At 29.9% G+C, this 22,702-nt stretch overlaps 1 long non-coding RNA gene across 1 annotated transcript in view; it reads left to right on the plus strand.

Moving 5' to 3' along the window:
- Nucleotides 1-14,928, plus strand: part of LOC127156171 (uncharacterized) — a 29,328-nt gene extending 14,400 nt beyond the window's left edge. Inside the window, exons 3-4 of the long non-coding RNA XR_007825686.1 lie at nt 1,032-1,125; nt 14,106-14,928. This is a non-coding gene — a long non-coding RNA (uncharacterized LOC127156171). The remainder of the gene's footprint in view (nt 1-1,031; nt 1,126-14,105) is intronic.
- The last annotated feature ends 7,774 nt before the right edge of the window (nt 14,929-22,702 follow it).

The raw sequence follows: 22,702 nt of genomic DNA on the forward strand, positions 1-22,702 counted from the left end.
GAGAAAGAAAAAAAAAGCTTTTACTCAAGCCCTTATACTCATTAAATTCTTTGTTTTGCAGAGACAGTCGTACTATCGCTTTTTGTGTTATTCTAGTGAAGTTTATTATGTTAGAGTTTATATCTTATTCTAGTTTTTCAGGCATTAGTCTCATTTCATTTTCATGTCTTTGTCTCTATTTTCTTTAAATGCCAGGGGTTTGAAAAGTTATAAAAGGAAGGCTTTTATTTTTGTTTTTTAAGAGGCACGAAGTAGATTTTTGTTTTCTCCAGGAAAGTCAATCTATCTATTATTCTAGTCACTCTATAAATGTTAGAGGTAAAAGTGGGGCAATGAGATATGGCTGTCACAAGAGTCTGAATATTCTACTTGAGCTGTTTAAGTATAATCTTAATGGTAGTATTCTGGAAACCAGCACTGACCCTTCATGTCATTTTTGCTAATAGTAGTTGCTGTCAATCAGACTGTATTTGGCAATGCACCTGTACAGGTACAAGTATATGGAAACTTTACAAAATTCTGTTAATTCAAAAGCAATGAAAACTGTATTTCTTTATTCATCCTCTGTGTCCTCATAAGATGTATAGCCTTTTTTGTCTCTGTATGTAATTATCTGTATCTAACATATTGTTTAATAAAAAAAAAAAGAAAAGAAAAACGCTCCGAATTCCCGATCTAAGTCAAATGATTCGCCATCCGCGCTCCGAACCCCCGTTCTGAAGCAAATGATTCGCGATCTGAACTCCTGATCTACATCAAATGATTCGCGATATGCGCTCCGAGTGGATCGCTTTGTAACAGTGAATCATTTTATGACGCAGTGGTTTAACCAATTCGTAGTTTCGAAAAGCTCCGTTTCACCCATCACTGCGTGCTTTTTTTAACAATTAATTAGTAAACGACTGGCTCTTTTGAACTGTTTTTCCTAGTGAATCGCTTGAATTTAATGATTGCTGGGGGTTTTGTGGAGATGCATCCAAACATGCAGTGATTTCTGGAGCTGAAAGTGTCATGTTTGCTTTCATTCCCAGCATCTTCATCTTGGCCGGGAGTGTGTTTGTGAGACAGACCGAAGAGATAGGACGGATAAAAGCGAGCACCTGGACCTGACATCACATCTCCAGCGTGAGTTCCTGAGAGATCCCTCATATACAGCTCTTCTCTTCCTCTAATGACTCTGTCCGCTTGTAACCCTGACAAACACTCTGCTCATTCGCTGCTATAAAAAGCATCATCTGTGTGTCAGTGTAAAGAGCCCATGGATCCGGCTGTCATTACCTTTCCTTCCAGATCCTCTGCAGATGAATTACCAGGCCTTCTTCTTTCCGAGAGGGTCACATCAGCTATTTTTAACAGGGCTGTGTTTGTATGAATATGATGCATTCAATTAGTGCAGTGAATTATATATCATATAAAATATGCAGTTAATCATGTCCTCTGGCCTGCACATAAATTCAGTAATTCTACTGTACCATTTAGCAAAAAAATCACAGACTGACTGTAAATGATCCTTTTAAATATTTTTTGAAAATAATAATTACAAACATAATAATTAAAATAATATATTAAATATGTTAAAGTAATATATAAGAATTAAAAATAATTAGTTCATATTAATATAGTACTTTAATTAATGTATTATAAAACAATACATTGTTATTTTAAAAGAAGAATAATTTGTTAAGTATTTTTAGTAATAATGAAAAATAATTAGATAATTATTTATTAATATATTTTTGGGAGATATAATGTGTTTTTAATATTTAATATACTTTTATATATTTTTTATTTTTATGGATATCTTAGTAATAATGGTAATTATTTAATACATTTTTATTAATATAATATAAATTTTATAGCATTTTATTACAATTTGTATATTAATATTTTGGTAGTAATTAAAAAGAACAAATTTTAATAGTACATTTTTATTACATTTAATATATATTTTATAACAATCATTTCTATATAATTTTAGAATATTTTAGTAATAATTAATAGCATTTTCAATAATTATAGCAAATTTTTATTACATTTTTATTTAATGTGTATTTTATAGCCTTTTAAATTTTAAAACAGTATATATTAATATATATTGTATATCATTTTAAATTAATAATCATTTCTATATGCACCTTTTAGTAATAATTAAATATAATTTAATGTAGTGTATTTTATATGGTTTTAAATTAGTAATTTTACATAAATGTTTTAGTAATAATTTGAAATTGTTCAAATTGAATTTATAATTCAAAAATTATATACATTTATAAATAATAATTTATATGAACATTTTAGTGATCATTAAAAATAATTAAAATTATTTAATACATTTTATTAAATATAGTATATTTTAAATTTTTTTTAAATAGAATATTTTAGTAATAATTTAAAGCGTTTTCAATAATTATAGCACATTTTTATTACATTTTTATTTAATATATATTTAATATATTTTTATTTTATATAATTTCTGTATTAACGTTTAATTTAATATTTATTAAATGTAATATATTTTATATTATTTTAAAATAAGTAATAATGGAAGAAAATATAAGAATATTTTATTAAATGTATTATATATTTTATATCAATTAAATTAATAATAATATCTAAATGAATATTTTAGCAGTCATTCAGAATTATTTTAATTATTTAATAATACATTTTATAAAATATAATATATTTTTATTATTTTAAATGGAATGTTTAGTAATAATTCAAAGCATCTTAATAATTAGAAAATGTTAATTACATTTTTATTTAATATGTATTTTAATATATATTGTATATCATTTAAATTAACATTTTTTAAATGAATATTTTAGCAGTTATTCAGAATCATTCTAATTTTTAATAATACATTTTATTAAAAATAATATATTTTTATTCTGTTAAGTAGAATGTTTCAAAGCATCTTAATAATTATAGAACATTTTTATTACATTTTTACTTAATATATATTTTATATAATTTAAATTAATAATTTCTGTATTAATATTAATATTTAATTTAATGTTTATTACATGTAATATATTTTATATTATTTTAAAATAAGTAATAATTGGAAAAAATATATATATATACTAAACACTAAAGTATTAATCCTTTTTATATTAATATTTTTAGTAATCATTGTCAATTTATACATGGTAATCAACATGTTTTATTGAACCTGGAACATTCTTTTAACAGCCTGAATCAACAAAATCTACTTTAACTAGGCACATTCTGTGTCTTGTTAATTTCCCACAATTTAAACTGCTTTTATTCTTTCTGCTTTTATATCAGTTTTTTCATGCTGCACTCCTGTGAGTTTAACGTTCCAGGATCCCAGCAGAGCTGGACTTCTAGAATTTTTCCGGGATTCCGAGATTCTGGAAGGCTGATGCTGGATTCCATCTGTCTGGCAGCGGGAGGCGGGACTGTGAATCCGGCCGGCTGGCAGCGAGCCTCCGGCTGGGTGAGCCGCCCATGACTTTCATGGATAAGTGACTCTGGCTGCTATGAAAGACATGTCGAATAAAGTAGAGGAGTGAGAGAGTGTGTGGGCCTGTTCCCAACACACACACACACACACACTCAGAGTCTCAGCCGGTTCAAATGGAGTCAAGCATGAATGATCACAGTATGTTCAGCACATAAATACAGTACAGAGGGTGGCCGCGGGTCTCAGCTCTGGCTTCGCTGTGGCTGTGGTTAATGTTCAAGCCACATTTTTCTCTACTTCACTGACTTCTGTTGCCATTTTTAGCCCTCATTTGTTTCACGGTTGCAGATTTGTTGTTGATCTGCTACGTGCATGTAAGAAATTCAGTATTCTAGTGTTTTTAATAATTTTTATAACATTTATAACACATAATTATGTGTCTTAAAACATTTAAAATAATATTTAAAAAAATATTTTAAGACAAAATATATTATTAAATAATTATTAAAACTACTTTTAATGGCAAAAACATAAATAAAAACATAAATAAAATAATAAATAAAAACAAAAATACACATTATATGGATATATGCGTTTTATTTTACTGTATTTTGTGGGATTTTACATTTAGACATTTAGCAGATAACATTTATAACATAATTATGTGTCTTAAAACATTTAAGTAATATTTAAAAAAAATTTTAAGACAAAATATATTATTAAATAATTATTAAAACTTTATTTAATGGCAAAAACGTAAATAAAAACATAAATAAAATAATAAATAAAAACAAAAATACACATATTTTGGATATATGCATTTTGTATTATACTGTATTTTGTTGGATTTTACATTTACATTTAGACATTTAGCAGACGCTTTTATCCAAAGCGACTTGCAAGTAACATGCAAGTGATATTAAAAGTCTCAGTTAGCCTAACACAGTACACGTAGCAAGGGTTTTTTTTTAATATAATTATATATTAAATAAAAAGAAAGCTAATAGAATATAAAAGAAAAAGCAAGCTGGTGTTAGAGGCTTTTTTTTTTTGTTAATTGTATAATAAATAAATAGAAAAAAATAGGTAGAATATAAAAAGAACAGAGAAGCTTTTTTTTAAGAAAACAAGCAGTATGTAAATGAATAGAGTATAAGTCTAAAAAGGATTTTTTTAACTATTAATGACTATTAATATTAAATGTTACTGTAAGATATAGTGTAATTTGTACAGTGTTTAATTTGTATCAAATCACACAGCATTTGCTTAATTTATTCCATTGTTATTGTTATAACATCCACATACCTTAAAGAGTATGAATGTTATGAATATTCATAACTAACAAAACAGTCATTAGTATGCGGTGATGAGCAGTTGTGTGTGTTTGTTGTGCTGAAATGCCAGAGATGGTATTAGAAAGCGGGATGAGAGTATTATGGGTAATTATTGCGTGTAGGTGTGCGTATCTGAGCTGTCAGAGTAATTGGTGCTGATGTGCATTTACTGTGAGGTTATTATTACCGCGGTATAAACCCATGAGTGTCACCATGTTCTCTCCAGACAGTCGGCGTGGGTGTGAGTGACGCTCTCGTTCCTGCACGCAAACAAACACTCATCCCTCAGCCAATCAGAATGCACGACGGCCTGGGTTGTGTAATTAGTTTAGGGTGTTTTAAAGTTGTCACACATTTGCTAAAACTCATCCTGCTTGTGATTTATATTTTGAAGACCTGATGTTATTTCTGAATGTTCTCTGAAATGTTACGTTTTTACATTTTTAAATGTAACATTCTTTCTTGGTTGAATGAACGTTAAGGAAACATTCCATTTTATTATGTTGCAACATTATGTGAATGTTACTTTTGAATGTTCTCAGAATGTTCTGAAACAAGAAGTAACATTTAAAAAATGTCATGCTCAAATGACACAGAAAATATATGAATTTTATCCACAGTGAATTGATATGATGGTGAAAAGTTTGCGTTTCATACCATTATTAACTTTTAAAGCTTCAGACTTTATGAGATGTATTTTTTTAAATAACTTCAGATAGGGTTATTATTATATTTAACTAAAACTATAAAAAATAAAATTACTAATAATTAAAATAAAATAAATGTTGACTGAAATAAAATATGTAATATTTTTTTTTACGAATTTAAACTTATTTTATTTCAGCTAATTGCCAACATATTTCTCATTTTTATTTAATTTAACCTGAAATACAATAATAAATAAACTAAAACTAAACTATACATGTGAAAATGATCAGTCATTTTATATATATATATATATATATATATATATATATATATTTTTTTTTTTTTTTTTTTTTTTTTTTGGAAGTATGTCTATAGTTATTTTAAGTTATATATCCTGTTTCATTCAAACGTTTTAGTTGGATGATAATCTAACATTTTTTGTTACTTGTTTTAAGAATGTTCAAAAGTAACATTTGCAAAATGAAAATATATAAAAAACTGGATGTTCAGAGAACATCAAGTTTTAATAATTGTGGGGGTTTTTTGTCATTTTCATATGTAGAATTTTATATTTTTATCTATTTTAGTTAAACTCAATGACAATGATGAGAAATGTTGCTTTGGCAATTAGCTAAAATAGGGTAAATCATTAAATGTAAAACTTGAACTATGAAAATGTTATTGCTGAAAGGTCTGTAAACTATGGAAGCCCGTTTCCACCGCTGAATAAAAAAAAAGGTTATTGCGACTTATTTATTTCTCAGAATTGTGACTTTATAACTCGCAATTGTGAGTTTGTGAGAATTGTGAGAAAAAAGGTCAGATTTGTGAGATGTAAACTTGAAATTGCGAGAAAAAAAAGTCTGAATCGTGAGATAAAATGTAGCAATTATCCTTTTAATTTTTTATTCAGTGGCAGAAACAGGCTTCCATACTAAAAGTCCAGTTTTTTAGATGTAAAAAAACTTAAAGGAGAAGTCCACTTCCAAAACAAAGATTCACAGTCATCCCCTTGTCATCCAAGATGTTCATGTCTTTCTTTCTTCAGTCATAAAGAAATTGTTTTTTGAGAAAAACATTTTAGCATTTTTCTCCATATAATGGACTGATATGGTGCCCCGATTTTGAACTTCCAAAATGCAGGTTAAATGCGGCTTCAAATGATCCCAAATGCAGTTGTAAACGATCCCAGATGAGGAAGAAGGGTCTTATCTAGCAAAACGATTGGTTATTTTCATTAAAATAATACTATTTATATACTTTTTAATGTCAAACGCTCGTCTTGTTTTACTCTGAACTGTTTTTGTTTTGATTCATATCAGTTAGAGAACGACTGAAAAAAAAAAGACATGAACATCTTGGATGACAAGGGGGTGAGTACATTATATGTGAATCTTCGTTTTGGAGATGGACTTCTTTCAAATAACTATACAGATGTACTTTAACAAAGTGACTGAAAATGTAAGAAAATAAAAAAATGTAAATCAAGAGCTATAATAGTATATGGGATACTAAAATAACATTGCTCAGAAAACAATTGTGTAGATATATTGATTGATTGGTTAAGTAAATTGATTTGATGGTAAAAGATTGACACTTCATGCTGTTATTTACTTTTAAATCTTCAAACTTGATTATATCTAGTTTGTTTTTACAGCATTTTTAATAATTTAAAAATAAAAAACACCCAGATACAGGGCTATTATAGTTAACTTAAACTAAAACCATAAAACAAACATTTTTGTTAACTGAAATAAATGTTAACTAAAATAAAATAATGTATAAATATATATAAAACTTACTTTATTTTAGCTAACTGCCAAACCAACATCTCTCATTTTCATTCAGTTTAACTTGAAGTATTAAAATCACTAAAACTAAATAAATTAAAACCAGTAGATAAAAAATAAAACTATACATATGAAACCGACCAAACATTATTATTAAAATTTGAAGGCTATGAAAAAAATATGTTCTTTGAACATCCAGGTTTTTTTTTTTTTTTTAATCATTTTATAATTTTGCAAACATTACTTAAGTGAACATTCTGAAACAAGAAGCAAACAAAAATGTTTGAACATCCAAACAAATCGTTAATGGTGAAAGGTTGTCACTTCATACCATTATTTACTTTTAAACCTTCAAACTTTGTTTTATTTTTCTTTATTTTTAGGTTAAAAAAATGTAAAAATAAAAAAGAAACACTCAGATACAGGGTTATTATAGTTAACTAAAACCAAAATATAAAATTAAATTAAAAACACATTTTTGTTAAGTGATATACATAAAACTTATACTTACTTTATTTCAGCTAAATGCCAAAGAAACACTTCTCATTTTTATTTAGTACTAAAATCACTAGAATAGCAAGCTTAAAATAACTATAGACATACATAACAACTATGTAACTAATGAAATAGACAAAAACATTAACAAAAAAAAATGTAAATCAAAATATTAGCAAAAACTATAATAGTAAATGGGGTACTAAAATAACATTGCTCAGAAAACAATTGATTACATGCCATTATTTAATTTTAACCATTATTTAACCTTCAAATTATTATATTATGTCTAGGTTTGTAATGTATTTTTTTTAATCATTTAAAAATAAAGAAACACTCACATACAAAGTTTTTATAGTTATATTATTATATACAAAGTTATATTATATTATGTAACTAAAACTAAAACCATAAAACAAACATTTTCATTAACTAAAACTAATGTTAACTGAAATAAAATATGTATAAAATATAAATATATATAAAACTTAAATTTACTTTATTTGAGCTAATTGCCAAAGCAGCATTTTTCATTTTTATTCAGTTTAACGTGAAGTGCTAAAATCACTAAAACTAAATAAATTAAAACCAATAAAACTATACATATTAAAAATGGACCAAAAATATTATTAAAATATGAAGACTATGAAAACAGTTTCTGAATGTTCTCTGAACGTCCGGTTGTTTTTAATTATTCATTTATTTTTCCATTTTATAATTTTGCAAACGTTACTTTCTGAAATGCGTTACTTCTATAAATGCTCTAAAACACGTAGTAACTAAAAACAATCCAACTAAAATGTTTACAAGAAAAAAACACATTCCATGTATGATTAACATTTTTGTGTTAACATTAGTGAAGTGTTGATAGTGTTCATAACGTTGAGAGAACGTTGCCAGAATGTTCTAATAATGTTACCTGTTTGCTAGGGTAGATTGTATTTCAGTTAGGACGCTTTCTATGTAGACTGTAGACAGCAAGGTCGCTCACTAGGTTTTGGAGCGGAGCCTGCGAGTGAAAAACGAGCGGAGCGGCCACACACGCGCAGAAGCAATCAGTCTTGTGTGTAATAGTTCAAAGAGCAGGATCTTTGGACACATGTTGAATTGATTTGACTCTACGGATCGGCGCTGCAGTGAAGAGTTTCATTAAATCTTATGCTTCACATCTCGGCAAAGGTTAAATCCAATACACTTCCTGTGTGTGTGGTTATGCTGCCAATTCATAAAACCAATTGAGTTTTATAGAAAGCCTGTAGCTGTAATCTGTGCTTGGATTAGCATCTGAAACATGGAAATCAAAAGTCATTTAGTTTTCCAATACATGTTTCTAGTCTTACTGGTTCGGGATTCAAACATATTTCCAAAAAGTTTACAGGTAAATACATCATATTATTTTACTAAAACAGTTGCGAACACCATTTCGTGTTGACTTAAAATAAAAAAATGCAGTTTATTTTCTTGTTTTGCTTCCGTACTTTTTTTCCAAACTTATTCAGGAAGAAAATGTGTATAATTTTATAGGGATTTGAAACTTCATACCATTATTTGCTTTTAAGTCTTCAAACTTCTTTTTTTTTTTTTTTAATTCGCATAACAGGGTTTTAAAACAAAAACCGTTTTTTTTTTTTTTTTTTTTTTTTTGCTAATTGAAATTAAATATATATTAACTGAAATAAAATTATATATTTATAAATATATATTTATAAACTATTATATAAATAATATATTTTATTAAAGTTAGTTGCCAAATCAACATTTCTCATACATAAGGTATTAAAATAACTAAAATTAAATTAAATAAAAATCCAAAAATTATATATATATATATATATATATATATATATAAACTATAAAAAACTATATAAAACCTATATAGACATATAAAAAAAAACAATAATAAAAATTAAAACTTAAAAATCTGTGAAAACTAAATTTGAAAAAAATTGAAATAAAATAAATATTAACTCAAATAAATGTATATGTTTTTATATACATTTTTGTAAAATTATATATAAATCATATATTTTATTAAGGTTAGTTGCCAAATCAACATTTCTCATTTTTGTTCAGTTTAACGTTAGGTATTAAAATAACTAAAACTAAATTAAATAAAATTCATAAATAATAATTTAAAAAACTATAAAATATGTAAACTATATAAAAAAACTATATAAAACCTATATAGACATATAAAAAAAACAATAATAAAACTGAAAACTTCAAAAAATCTGTGAAAACTAAATAAAAAAAAAATTTAAATAAAATAAATATTAACTGAAATAAAATAATATATTTTATATAAATATTTCTAAAATTATATATAAATAATATATTTTATTAAAGTTAGTTGCCAAATCAACATTTCTCATTTTTGTTTAGTTTAACGTTAGGTATTAAAATAACTAAAGCTACATTAAATAAAATCCATAAATAATAATAAAAAAAACTATAAAATATGTAAACTATGAAAAAAAAAAACATATAAAACCTATACAGACATATTAACTGAAATAAAATCATATATTTTTATATAAATATTTCTAAAATTATATATAAATAATATATTTTATTAAAGTTAGTTGCCAAATCAACATTTCTCATTTTTGTTTGGTTTAGTAAACGTTAGGTACTAAAATAACTAAAACCAAATTAATTAAAATGTATCCATTAAAAAATATATATATAAAAAATGTAAATTATAAAAAACTTTACAAAGCCTATATAGACATATAAAAACACAATAATAAAAATGAAAACTTAAAAACAAAAATTAAAGTGAATGAATTAAAAAATATATATATTTCAAAATATTAACACAAACTATACTGGTATACCAATGTTACTAAAATAACAGATTTTATATTTTATATTACTATTCTTTAAATTAGTAATTTTTTGCTTGAAGGAATTAAGATGTGCTGCATATTTTTTCGTTTAAACCCTTCTGAATGTCTTTCCCCTTAAACTTCCATTGCTGCAAATGTATTTTTGGCGAATTATTTTCAGTCGTAATCCACAGCTGTCAATAGAGCTTAGCTTGTTATAAACCTGAACGTTCCTTTAGAAGTTTATAAGTCAGAAGCACATCTGGATTCAGGATTGCACAAATCTCCAATGAAACCTCACATTTCTGCCCAGAACAGCAGAGACACCTGCCATCAAAACACACGTCACACACACATTTGCGTTTCAAACCCGTGACGCATATGTGTAAAGCATCCATAATGCACGGTTTATCACGACTGCCACGCGGGTCATGAATACGCGTCTGTGAATCCGCTGCATCGCATTATGGGATAAATTCTCATTAAGACTTTCAAAAGGTCATTGCAAGCCCTCAATCAGCGTAATTGAACAATCCCTCGCGTTCTCCACCTAAAAAAAACGTCCGTCTGGCCTCTGAGAGCCACTCGAGAAAAGCCGCTCCGAGTTTCGCCGTGGAAATCTCTCAGGAATTGGCTCGACTGCTTTGACCTGCGGTTAATTTGCTCATTAAAGTCCATTACAAAGGCAGCGAAGACGTGTTTTCCACCCGCCCACCTGCTCAGTTCATCAGCTCTTGTGACTTGAGTGGAAAATACGTTCTCCGTGACAAGCAAAACAACGTGACAAATATCCATAAGCCTGCAAAATGTATTAGCAGTGAATGTTTCCAGAGCGAAACACAAACTGCGGTAGGCGATTCTCCCTTTCTCTGCCTATTAAACAGCATAGTTCACTCAAAAGAAACTTCATTCTTAAAGGGACAGTTCACACAGAAATAAAAATTATGTCATTTACTCGCCCTCGTGTTGTTTCAAACCTGTATTGAGTGTCTTGCTTCTGTGGAACACCATAGAAGATATTTTGAGAAAAATGTTGCGAAACAAACAGTTGCCGGTACCCATTGACTTCCATAGTTTGTTTCCCAGCTTTCTCCAGAATATCTTCTTTGGTGTTCAACAGAAGAAAGGAACTCATAAAGGTTAGGATACTCGAAATGTTCACTATTTAAACTATTTATTGAATTCTATTCTTCTATTCTTTTTCTCATTCTCTGTTTCTGTTGGGAACATCACCAGGTCACGGGCATTATCCGTGAATAACAAACCGAATTACAATGTGCAGTAAACAGTAAAACCAGTGTGTGTTCATACAACTGCGCTTTAGTGCCACGTTAAAAAATAAAAAAATCTAAAATGACAAGATTAAAGTTGTAATATTTTGAGAACAAAGTCGAAATTATAAGAATAAATTAGAAAATTTCGAGAATAAAGTCGAAATATTTTGAGAATAAAGTTGAAATTTTGAGAATAAAGTCGAAATGTTTCTAGAATAAAGTCGAAATTACAAGAATAAAGTCAAACAATATGACTAATGACAAAATTACAAAAATAAAGTTGAAATGTTTCGAAAATAAAGTCAAAATGTTTGGAGAATAAAGTCAAAATGTTTAGAAATAAAGTCGAAATGTTTTGCATAAATGTTTCTAGAATAAAGTTGAAATTACAAGAATAAAGCAGAAATTATGAGAATAAAGTCAAAATGTTTCGAATTTATGTTTCTAGAATGAAATCGATATTACAAAAATGAAGTCGAAATGTTTCGAGAATAAAGTCGAAATGTTTCGAGAATAAAGTCGAAATGTTTTGAGAACAAAGTAGAAATTACGACAATAATGTCGAAATTACAAGAATAAGTTGAAATTACGAGAATAAAGTCTAAATGTTTAGAAATGAAGTCAAAATGTTTTGAATAAATATTTCTAGAATAAAGTCAAAATTACGAAAATAAAGTCGAAATGTTTCGAGAATAAAGTCTAAATTATGAGAATAAAGTCTAAATTACGAAAATAAAGTTGAAATGTTTCAAGAATAAAGGTGAATTGTTTCAAGAATAAAGTCGAAATTACGAGAATAAAGTCAAAATTACGAGAATAAAGTTGAAATTACGAAAATAAAGTCGAAATGTTTCGAAAATAAAGTCGAAATGTTTCGAAAATAAAGTCGAAATGTTTCGAGAACAAAGTCGAAATTACGACAATAATGTCGAAATTACAAGAATAAAGTTGAAATTACGAGAATAAAGCCTAAATGTTTAGAAATGAAGTCAAAATGTTTTGAATAAATATTTCTAGAATAAAGTCGAAATTGCGAAAAATAAAGTCGAAATTGCGAAAATAAAGTCGAAATGTTTCAAAAATAAAGTCGAAATTACGAGAATGAAGTTGAAATGTTTCAGAAATAAAGTTGAAATTACGAGAATAAAGTCGAAATTACGAGAATAAAGTCAAAATGTTTCAAGAATAAAGTCGAAATTACGACAATAATGTCGAAATGTTTCAAGAATAAAGTCGAAATTACGAGAATAAAGTTGAAATTACGAGAATAAAGTCTAAATGTTTAGAAATGAAGTCAAAATGTTTTGAATAAATATTTCTAGAATAAAGACGAAATTACGAGAATGAAGTTGAAATGTTTCAGAAATAAAATCGAAATTACGAGAATAAAGTCAAAATGTTTCAAGAATAAAGTCGAAATTACGAGAATAAAGTTGAAATTACGAAAATAAAGTAGAAATGTTTCGAAAATAGTCGAAATGTTTCAAAAATAAAGTTGAAATGTTTCGAGAACAAAGTCGAAATTACGACAATAATGTCAAAATTACAAGAATAAAGTTGAAATTACGAGAATAAAGTCTAAATGTTTAGAAACGAAGTCAAAATGTTTTGAATAAATATTTCTAGAATAAAGACGAAATTACGAGAATGAAGTTGAAATGTTTCAGAAATAAAATCGAAATTACGAGAATAAAGTCGAAATTGCGAAAATAAAGTCTAAATGTTTCAAAAATAAAGTCGAAATTAGGACAATAATGTCGAAATTACAAAAATAAAGTCGAAATTACAACAATAAAGTCTAAATGTTTAGAAATAAAGTCGACATGTTTTGAATAAATGTTTCTAGAATAAAGTCGAAATTACAAGAATGAAGTCGAAATGTTTCAAAAATAAAGTTGAAATGTTTCTAGGATAAAATCGAAATGTTTTTAGAATAAAGTCGATATCACGAGAGTAAAGCCAAAATGTTTTGAATAAATGATTTTAGAATGAAGTGGAAATTACAAGAATAAAGTCGAATGTTTCGAGAATAAAGATTATGCAATGTACTCACCCTAGTGTTGTTTCAAACCTGTATGAGTGTCTTTCTTCTGTTGAACACCATAGAAGATATTTTGAAGAATGTTGGGAAACAGTTGCCGGTACCCACTGACTTCCATAGTTTGTTTGTTTACCACCTTTCTCCCAGACATCATCTTTGGTGTTCAACAGAAGAAAGAAACTCATATAGGTTAGGATGCTCGAAATGTTCACTATTTTAACTATTTATTGAATTCTAATCTTTTTCTCATTCTCTGTTTTTTCAGGATTGTGTTGGAAACGTCACCCGGTCACGACGAGTTTAGCTGGATGTTAAATGGCGTTGGCGATCCAATGGAAACATCAGTCTGGAAGGAGTTGACCTGTGGTCACCAATCACCAATCCTGACGTCTGCTTCTATTCGTTTTTCCAGTCGACTACATTTTGGTGTGCGTATTAATCAAAACAACCTCGCTATTGCTCATCCTACAGCGTTTGTGCTCCAGACGTAATTGATTTTTCAAAACATCTTGTTGAGGAGAGTGTGTTGATACTTTTCTAAGTAATTAGACACACCATTTTCACCTGCTGAGCCATAAAACAGGTTAAAAAAATCACACAGCCTAGCAACTGCAAGGCAACCATCTATCAACCACAAAAGTGTGCTTAAAACCACTCTGAAAAAGCTTGTATTTTGACACCCATCTCAGGGCATTTTAAAGTAATGTTAGCTCTTGCAGCCTTGAAGATGTACTTGCAAAGCTTGTGTTTTAAATAACTCATGTTTCCTGTAAGATAAACTTTTAAGATGTTCCTCAAAGGACTTTTCGAATGATGCATTGCCTCAAAATGCTTCCCTCCCTGCAAAAATGTTTACAGAGAAGTATTTATTCTAGTGCTGAAAAGACACTTCCTTTACAAATCCTTCTTCCTTCTCAGTATGATCTTAACGGTTGGGGAGACAGGCAGCTGGGTAGTAACTGATTACATGTAATTATTTAGATTTAGATATAATTAGATTACATTACTTGTATTAGATTATATTACATTTTAAAATACTTGTAATCAGATTACAGTTACTTTTATAGTGATATTATGATTACATACTATTCACACAATAACAATAAATTATTCATAATCTGTTAATTCTCTCTAATATAATTTTCTTTTATCTTTAAATTTTTTTTTTCTAAAATAGTCTTCGGCTTATATACATTCAGAAAGTCTTTCAATTTTGTTGACATTCACACCGTTTTTATTTTGTTTGTTGTTTTAAAATTATTTATTTTAAATTTACATTTTTATGATTTAATTAATTATTAGGTTTTTATTAATTTCACAACCCCCCTGCAGTTCCATTACAAATCCAGTTTGGGAAACCTTGGCGTAATGTAATTTTTAATGCACTTCAACAAATGGAATATATTTTCATTCTCGTTTTATTTTTATATCAGTATGGTACAAGATTGTCCTATTTAAATCAATGTGATAAATGAGTTAGGTCAGAAGTAATCTAAATGTAATCAAAAAGTAGTCTGATTATCCATTTATTCTTCAACGTGGAAGTAAGCCTATAGGTGAGACTTCTGATTCATTAGCTGCTTTAGGGAAATAACGAGAAGAATAATATGCAGTAAACAGTAAAACTGAACAGCGTTTTTTAAATTACGAGAATAAAGTCGAAATTACAAGAATAAAGTTAAAATATTTTGAGAATGTAGTCAAAATATTTCGAGAATAAATTCGAAATGTTTTGAGAACAAAGTCAAAATTACGAGAATAAAGTAGAAATTACGCAAAAGTTGAAATTGGGAGAACAAAGTCGAAATTATGAGAACAAAGTCAAAATGTTTCGAAGGATAAAGTTAAAATGTTTCTAAGTTGAAATTACAACAGCGTTTTAGAATTTTAAAATTACGAGTTTTAAAATTTAGCGTTTTTAAATTATGAGAATAAAGTCGAAATTACGAGAATAAAGTTCAACTGTTTTAAGAATAAATTCTAAATGTTTCGAGAATAAAGTCGAAATGTTTTGAGAACAAAGTCGAAATGAGACGAGAATAGTCATAATGTTTCAAGGACAAAGTCAAAATGTTTCAAAGTTGAAATTATGAGAACGAAGTCAAAATGTTTTGAGAACAAAGTCGAAATTACAAGAACAAAGTCAACATTATGAGAATAAAGTCGAAATTGCGAGAACAAAGTCGAAATGTTGCAAAAAACAAAGTCAAAAAGTTTCGAGAACAAAGTTGAAAAGTTTCGAGAACAAAGTCGAAATGTTTCGAAAGCGAAGTCTAAATTACCAGAACAAAGTCAACAATTCGAGAAAAAAGTTGAAATGTTGCGAGGACAAAGTCGAAATGTCTCGAGGACAAAGTCGAACAGTTTCGAGGACAAAGTCAAAATGTTTCGAGGACAAAGACGAAAAGTTTCGAGGACAAAGTCGAAAAGTTTTGAGGACAAAGTCAAAAAGTTTTGAGAACAAAGTCGAAAAGTTTTGAGAACAAAGTCGAAATGTTTCGAGAGCGAAGTCTAAATTACTAGAACAAAGTCAACAATTCGAGAACAAAGTCGAAATTGCGAGAACTAAGTCGAAATGTTGCGAGGACAAAGTCGAAATGTTGGAGGACAAAGTCGAAAGTTGCGAGGACAAAGTTGAACAGTTTCGAGGACAAAGTCAAAATGTTTCGAGGACAAAGACGAAAAGTTTCGAGGACAAAGTCGGAAGGTTTGCGAGAACAAAGTCGAAATGTTGCAAGAACAAAGTCGAAATTATAAAAATAAAGTAGAAATTGTACAAAAATTGAAATTATGAGAATAAAGTCGAAATTGTGAGAACAAAGTCAAAATGTTTCGAGAACAAAGTTGAAATTATGAGAATAAAATAGAAATTACGCGAAAGTTGAATTACGAGAATAAAGTCAAAATTCTGAGAACAAAGTCAAAATGTTTCCAGGACAAAGTCAAAATGTTTCGAAGTTGAAATTACTAGAAAAAAGTTAATGTTTCGAGAACAAAGTCAAAATTACGAGAATAAAAATCTAAATGTTTCGAAAATGAAGTCAAAATGACGAGAATAAAGTCTAAATATTTCGAAAACAAAGACAAAATGTTTCGCAAGGACAGTATGTTTTGAAATAATATTTCACGTCTTTGACTGCATTCAGTAGGCCTATTTACAGTGCGCCAGCCACCCAATAATAGCAATAAGCTTTGTGCTTTTGGTACTTTTAATATAAAACAAAGTCTCAGCTTTCTAAATATGTCAGTTTTATAGCGAAATACAAACAATGTGTTTTGCAATAACGTGTTTTTCATGCTCTTTAATGTGACGGGACAAATTGCTGTGTCGATTAGTTCATCGTCTTTTTGATTACAATGAGACATTCGTTTCATTAAATTATACTGTTTTGTTTGTGAAAATTCCACCACCTTCTCCGCAAAATCATCTGTGGCATCCAACAATAAAATGTTCTAAAAGTTGAAGTGGGAAAAAAAAAAAAAAAACAATAAATTCTCTGTAATTTGGAATCGGTGATGGACTAGCTATAATTTCTGAGACAAACCGCGGCCTCCTCAATTACTGGCTCTCGTCAACAATAAGCGGTCAAAATGTCAGCCGAGCGCCATGACAGGAAATGTCTCATACTCTGGGATTAGATCGAGGTAAGAAAAAAACACCCAAAGACGTTTTTACCTCCTGCTGTGAACATTAAAGATGTGGAAATTCAGTGTGTGTGTGTGTGTGTGTGTGTGTGTGTGTGTGAGTGAGAAAGACAGCGAGAGCGATAAAGAGAAGCAGGGACTCAGGGATTTGTCACTGGCTATCTGGAGTGTTTTGGTTTGAACTCTGCTGAAGGGTTTTTTATATTCCGATTGTGAAAAAGCAGCGCGAAAGCATTTCTGTTTGATGTGCTAATATCAACAGCTTCAAAGGGAAAGTCTCGCTCGCTCCATGTCTCTCTTATCTCTCTGCTCTTCGCGAAGGGACACCAGACTTTGGTTATACCTCTGCCCATCAAGAGCACGTTGGTCGAAGCGTGATGAGAATGAAGACTCCACCTGTCAAGGCTGTGAAATCAGACAGTTTTGTCTTCAACAGAGAGCAGGTCAGGTGAAATACTTCACTGAGCAACAGGAATAGTTCTCATACTGGAACAGGGCAGGAACTACATAAGAAACAAACATACTTCACACAAGTAAGGCCACGAATGATTAACCAGTTTGTTGTTTTCATGCTTGAGTCACTTTTAGCTATGTATACCATTTGGAGTCTAATTTAAAAATGGCTTTTTTGAAAGAAATTAATACTTTAATTCACTAATGATGCATTAAATGAATGAAAAGTGACAGTAAAGGCATTTATAATGTTACAAAAGATTTCTATATCAAATAAATGCTGTTTTTTTAAACTTTCTGTTCATCAAAAAATCCAGAAAAACAAAAATATGAAGCGGCACAACTGTTTGCAACATTGCTAATGATCAGATTTTTTTCTTAAGCAGCAAATCAGCATTTTAGAATGTTTTCTTGAAGGATCATGTAACATTGAAGACTGGAGTAATGATGCTGAAAATTCAGCTTTGCATCACAGGTATAAATTACATTTTATTATATCCTCACATAGAATGCAGATATTTTAAATTGTAATAATATTTCACAATTTTACTGTTTTTACGGTATTTTTGGTCAAATAAATGCAGGCTTGGTGAGCAGAAGAGACTTCTTTTAAAAAGAAAAAAGTACATATAAAGTTAAATATGGGCCATTCTACAGAATTTGTTCAAGGTCAAGAGTTGGAAACATCTTTTCTTTTGGAAAAATGTCTTTTTCCAAAAATTAAAAAATGTATGTACTGTATGCAAATTGTACAATATCCAAGGTACACATTTCTGGTAATTGTGCAGTTAATTCTCATATTGTATTTTCAGAAGGTAAATATTTGTCCTCTCCCCAAATTTGTCACTACCGAAACAGTAATAATAATTTAATTAGAAGGGTTATATTCACCTATTAAGATTTTGCTTACATCCACATTGTAAATATATATTTTTTGCTATTTTATTTTTTTAATGAGATTTGTTGTATTTTGAATCCAGTTTTTCTTTGTAAAAGGCGAAAATCTGATCATACTGATTTCAAAGTTAAGGATTCATTAGTTTAAATATACATTGAACCAAAAACGTTCATAACATCTTAGTTGATAATTCAGTATACTTTATTTTTGACAAAACATCCCATGTTTCGGTAGTGACCACATCACATTAAAGAATTTAAAAGTGCCCAATAAATGATGATCTTATATGTTTTAAATATTATTATGTGGGTTTCAATAGATAATAGAAGGATTTTAGCAAACATCTAAGATTTGAATACTTAAATGCTTTTTAAATGCTTTTTGGTAAATAAGGGGGAAAAAAAATTCTTATCAAAGTGATAAAATTTTGTGTTGCAAAAATGAGTTCACCCCCCTGAAAGTTACTAAATTAAAAAAAAAGTATAGATTTAATATGTATGCATATTGTACCAAAACTTTTAAAGGCAAGTAATTTCCTGACAGTTAAACGTGTTTCATAGCCTACTGAATCATACTCAGACTTAATGCTGTCAACAATGAAATCACTTGGAAGAGAACTGCCAGGTGACTTATTTCTTAGCATAATAGAGGACAATAGTACAAGAAGAATACCAAATTATTGTTTTAGGTGTGAAAATATAGCAGAAGTACCACTAACATTCAAAAACAATGGACTTGTGAGAAGGCTAAGTTTTCATGAAGTCATGAGTCAGTTTTTGCTAGAAAAAGAGCAGGAGAAATACCATGCAAATGCCTCAAAAGAAGAGCCAGCAAAAGAAATGAAAAGAGTGACACTTTATCTCAGAGTACGACACAGTCTGCAGAAGTGACATGGATGGTTGTTGTCACCACTAGAATTACCTACTGTAGCCAAAGCACAATAATACTCATTTAACCTCTCCCAAGGCCCATATTTACAAAATATAGACTTCTGGGAATCCATAATCTGGTCTCAAGAGACCAAGTCAATCATTTTGGATCCAAAAGCATCTAAAATGTTCTGGTGATGCTAGAGGAGGAGTACAGTGAGAAGTGACTGGTTCCCACAGTGACGTTCAGTGGTAGTAAAGCTCTTATATAGGGATGTATGAGTGCTGAAGGTATGAGGGAGTTGTGCTTTGTCAACGCTGTCATGAAATCACACACCACTGTGTGATGTAATGCAAAAACCTGAAACAGAAGATGATACCCTCTCCTCATGCCCTGCATTGTTAGGCATTTTTCAACATGACAATGAAGATATTCATTCTCCCAAGGTGAAAATCCTTCAGTGGACATGTATTTCACTCAGTCTTAACACTCTTGAGCAGCTGTGAGGGATTCTGAGACGAGCTGAGAAAAACTCCCCATTAAAGACCAGGGCATTTAAGGAGGTCGTCCTCCAGGAGTTAAACAGGACAGATGTGCCATTTTGTCATGAACTTATACATTCAGTGCCAAGAAGAGTCAAAGCAGTGTACTTAAAGTTCTGGAGGACATACTGTAAGTACTAGAATATTATACATTTGCTGAATAACATCTAGGGTGTACTTCAGTCCTTCATTTAAACAAAATTGGCTAATTTATTTATTTTACAGAAAATATTGGCATATATTGTTTATTTTTATTAAACGAGAACTCCACTTCCAGAACAACAATTTACAAATAATTTACTCACCCCCTTGTCATCCAAGATGTTCATGTCTTTCTGTCTTCAGTCGTAAAGAAATGATGGTTTTTGAGGAAAACATTTCAGGATACATCTTCATATAATGGACTTCATTGGTGCCCCGATTTTGAACTTCCAAAATGTAGTTTAAATGCAGCTTCAAAGGCTCTAAACGATCCCAGCCGAGGAAGAAGGGTCTTATCTAGTGAAACAATCAGTCATTTTTTTCGAAAAATAAAAATGTGTATACTTTTTAAGCACAAAAGCTCATGTAGCACAGGTTCTGGGATGCGCGTTCACTATGCTGCAAATTAGCAATGGGTCATTCTTAAATGATTCTTTCAGTTTGAACAAATCTTTAAAGTGACTCGCGAAGAACGAGTCATGCATACGCAACATCCTATTAGGTTCTGTACTGGAATTAGTTCACCTGTTTCGAGTTGTTGGTTCATCTTATGGGGCTGTCACGTGATGAACGAACGACTCAAACCCGAAAACTTGTCAGATAAGAGGTGAGGTGAACTAATCATAAACTAAAGATCCAGGTAAACAATGAATTAATCTTTTCTGTTTCTTATAGGATTATAGTTTTGTCTTGTTTGTAGTGTGATCAACGTTTGTGTAAGCAGTAGATGTGTTAGAGAAGTAATACGTAATATTTTAATTATATTTTGCTAAAATGAACGAAATGACTCGAAAAATGATTCGTTCATTTTGCTGAACGAGACTCAAAGGTCAGAGTCGGTAAAATGATCCGACGAATCACGTCTAAGTTCATGGTCTGTGTACTGAGTATGGCAAAAAACTCCATCTTATTTTCTCCTACAACTTCAGAATCGTCCGATATCATTGTACCTTTTTGTTTGTAAACAGCGTTTGACTTACTTGCACTTTCTTAGTCTTTGTACGTTCGCATTGTAAACACTGGGTCTGTAGTTTGACCTTTCGACGTGATTCAGTAGTACGTAGCGTCGTGGACGCACATCCCAGAGCCTGTGCTACATAAGCTTTTGTGCTTAAAAAGTATAAAAAATCTATTTTCCGAAAAAAATTAGCGATCGTTTCATTAGATAAGACCCTTCTTCCTCGGCTGGGATCGTTTAGAGCCTTTGAAGCTGCATTTAAACTACATTTTGGAAATTCAAAATCGGGCACCAATGAAGTCCATTATATGGAGAAAAATCCTGAAATGTTTTCCTCAAAAAACATAATTTCTTCACAACTGAAGACACAAAAACATGAATATCTTGGATGACAAGCGGGTGAGTAAATTATTTGTGAATTGTTGTTCTGGAAGTGGACTTCTCCTTTAAGTTTAATAATTTCAATTTTGCCATCTTTCCATGAATTATGTTAGTGATCATTAAGAAAATACATCTTTTATATTTATTCAGAGGGGGTGTACTCATAATTTGCACTGTAATTTGTAAATATAACGTCTAAGAAACCTACTTAGATGGTCCATATCACTGACGGATTGTATTCCTGCTTTGCTCAGATGTGGTGTGGTTGTTTAGGCCTGAGTTGTTTTGAGCAGTGTTTGTGTGTGTGTGTGGTTGGTATTCAAGGTTAGCATGTGAACTTTTGAACGTCTGGAGCCTCTGGGCTCCGGGTTTTCTGTGATATCTGACAAGCTCCCTTTACTCTGAGGAGAACACACAGCTGGGGAGGACCAGTGTGTGTTTGTGTGTATATGTGTTAGGCTCATCTCTCCACACGCATTTAATGACTCAAACTGTGTCCAAACCCAAAGACAGCTGCATTGCTGCCCAGTTAGTCAATGGCTTGTTCCTCCAAAGGAAACTGCTCTCAGACTGCCATCCAACACACCATAATGTCACGTCTAATGATGCAGAACAAATTCAACTGAGCTTTAGACAAAACCAAGCAAATGTTTAACCACCATAATGCTTATTTCTCAGTATTATATTTAAATGTAATGTATTTTTGGGACTATTTTGTGTATTTTGGTAGCTGTTCCATGAGTAAATTGACCTCGCCAACATTAACGCTCTCTGTTTTACCCAAATGTCAATGTCTTTTAATATCTCAGAGTGATGTGGATCTCCAGGTGTGCTGATTTTACACCTGGACCTCCCTGCTGACTGTGTGTTTATGTGTGTGTTTCTGTGGTACATGCATCTGTGCAGACGCTGTG

The sequence above is a fragment of the Labeo rohita genome, chromosome 25 (assembly GCF_022985175.1).
Source record: "Labeo rohita strain BAU-BD-2019 chromosome 25, IGBB_LRoh.1.0, whole genome shotgun sequence".
Lineage (NCBI taxonomy): Eukaryota > Metazoa > Chordata > Actinopteri > Cypriniformes > Cyprinidae > Labeo > Labeo rohita.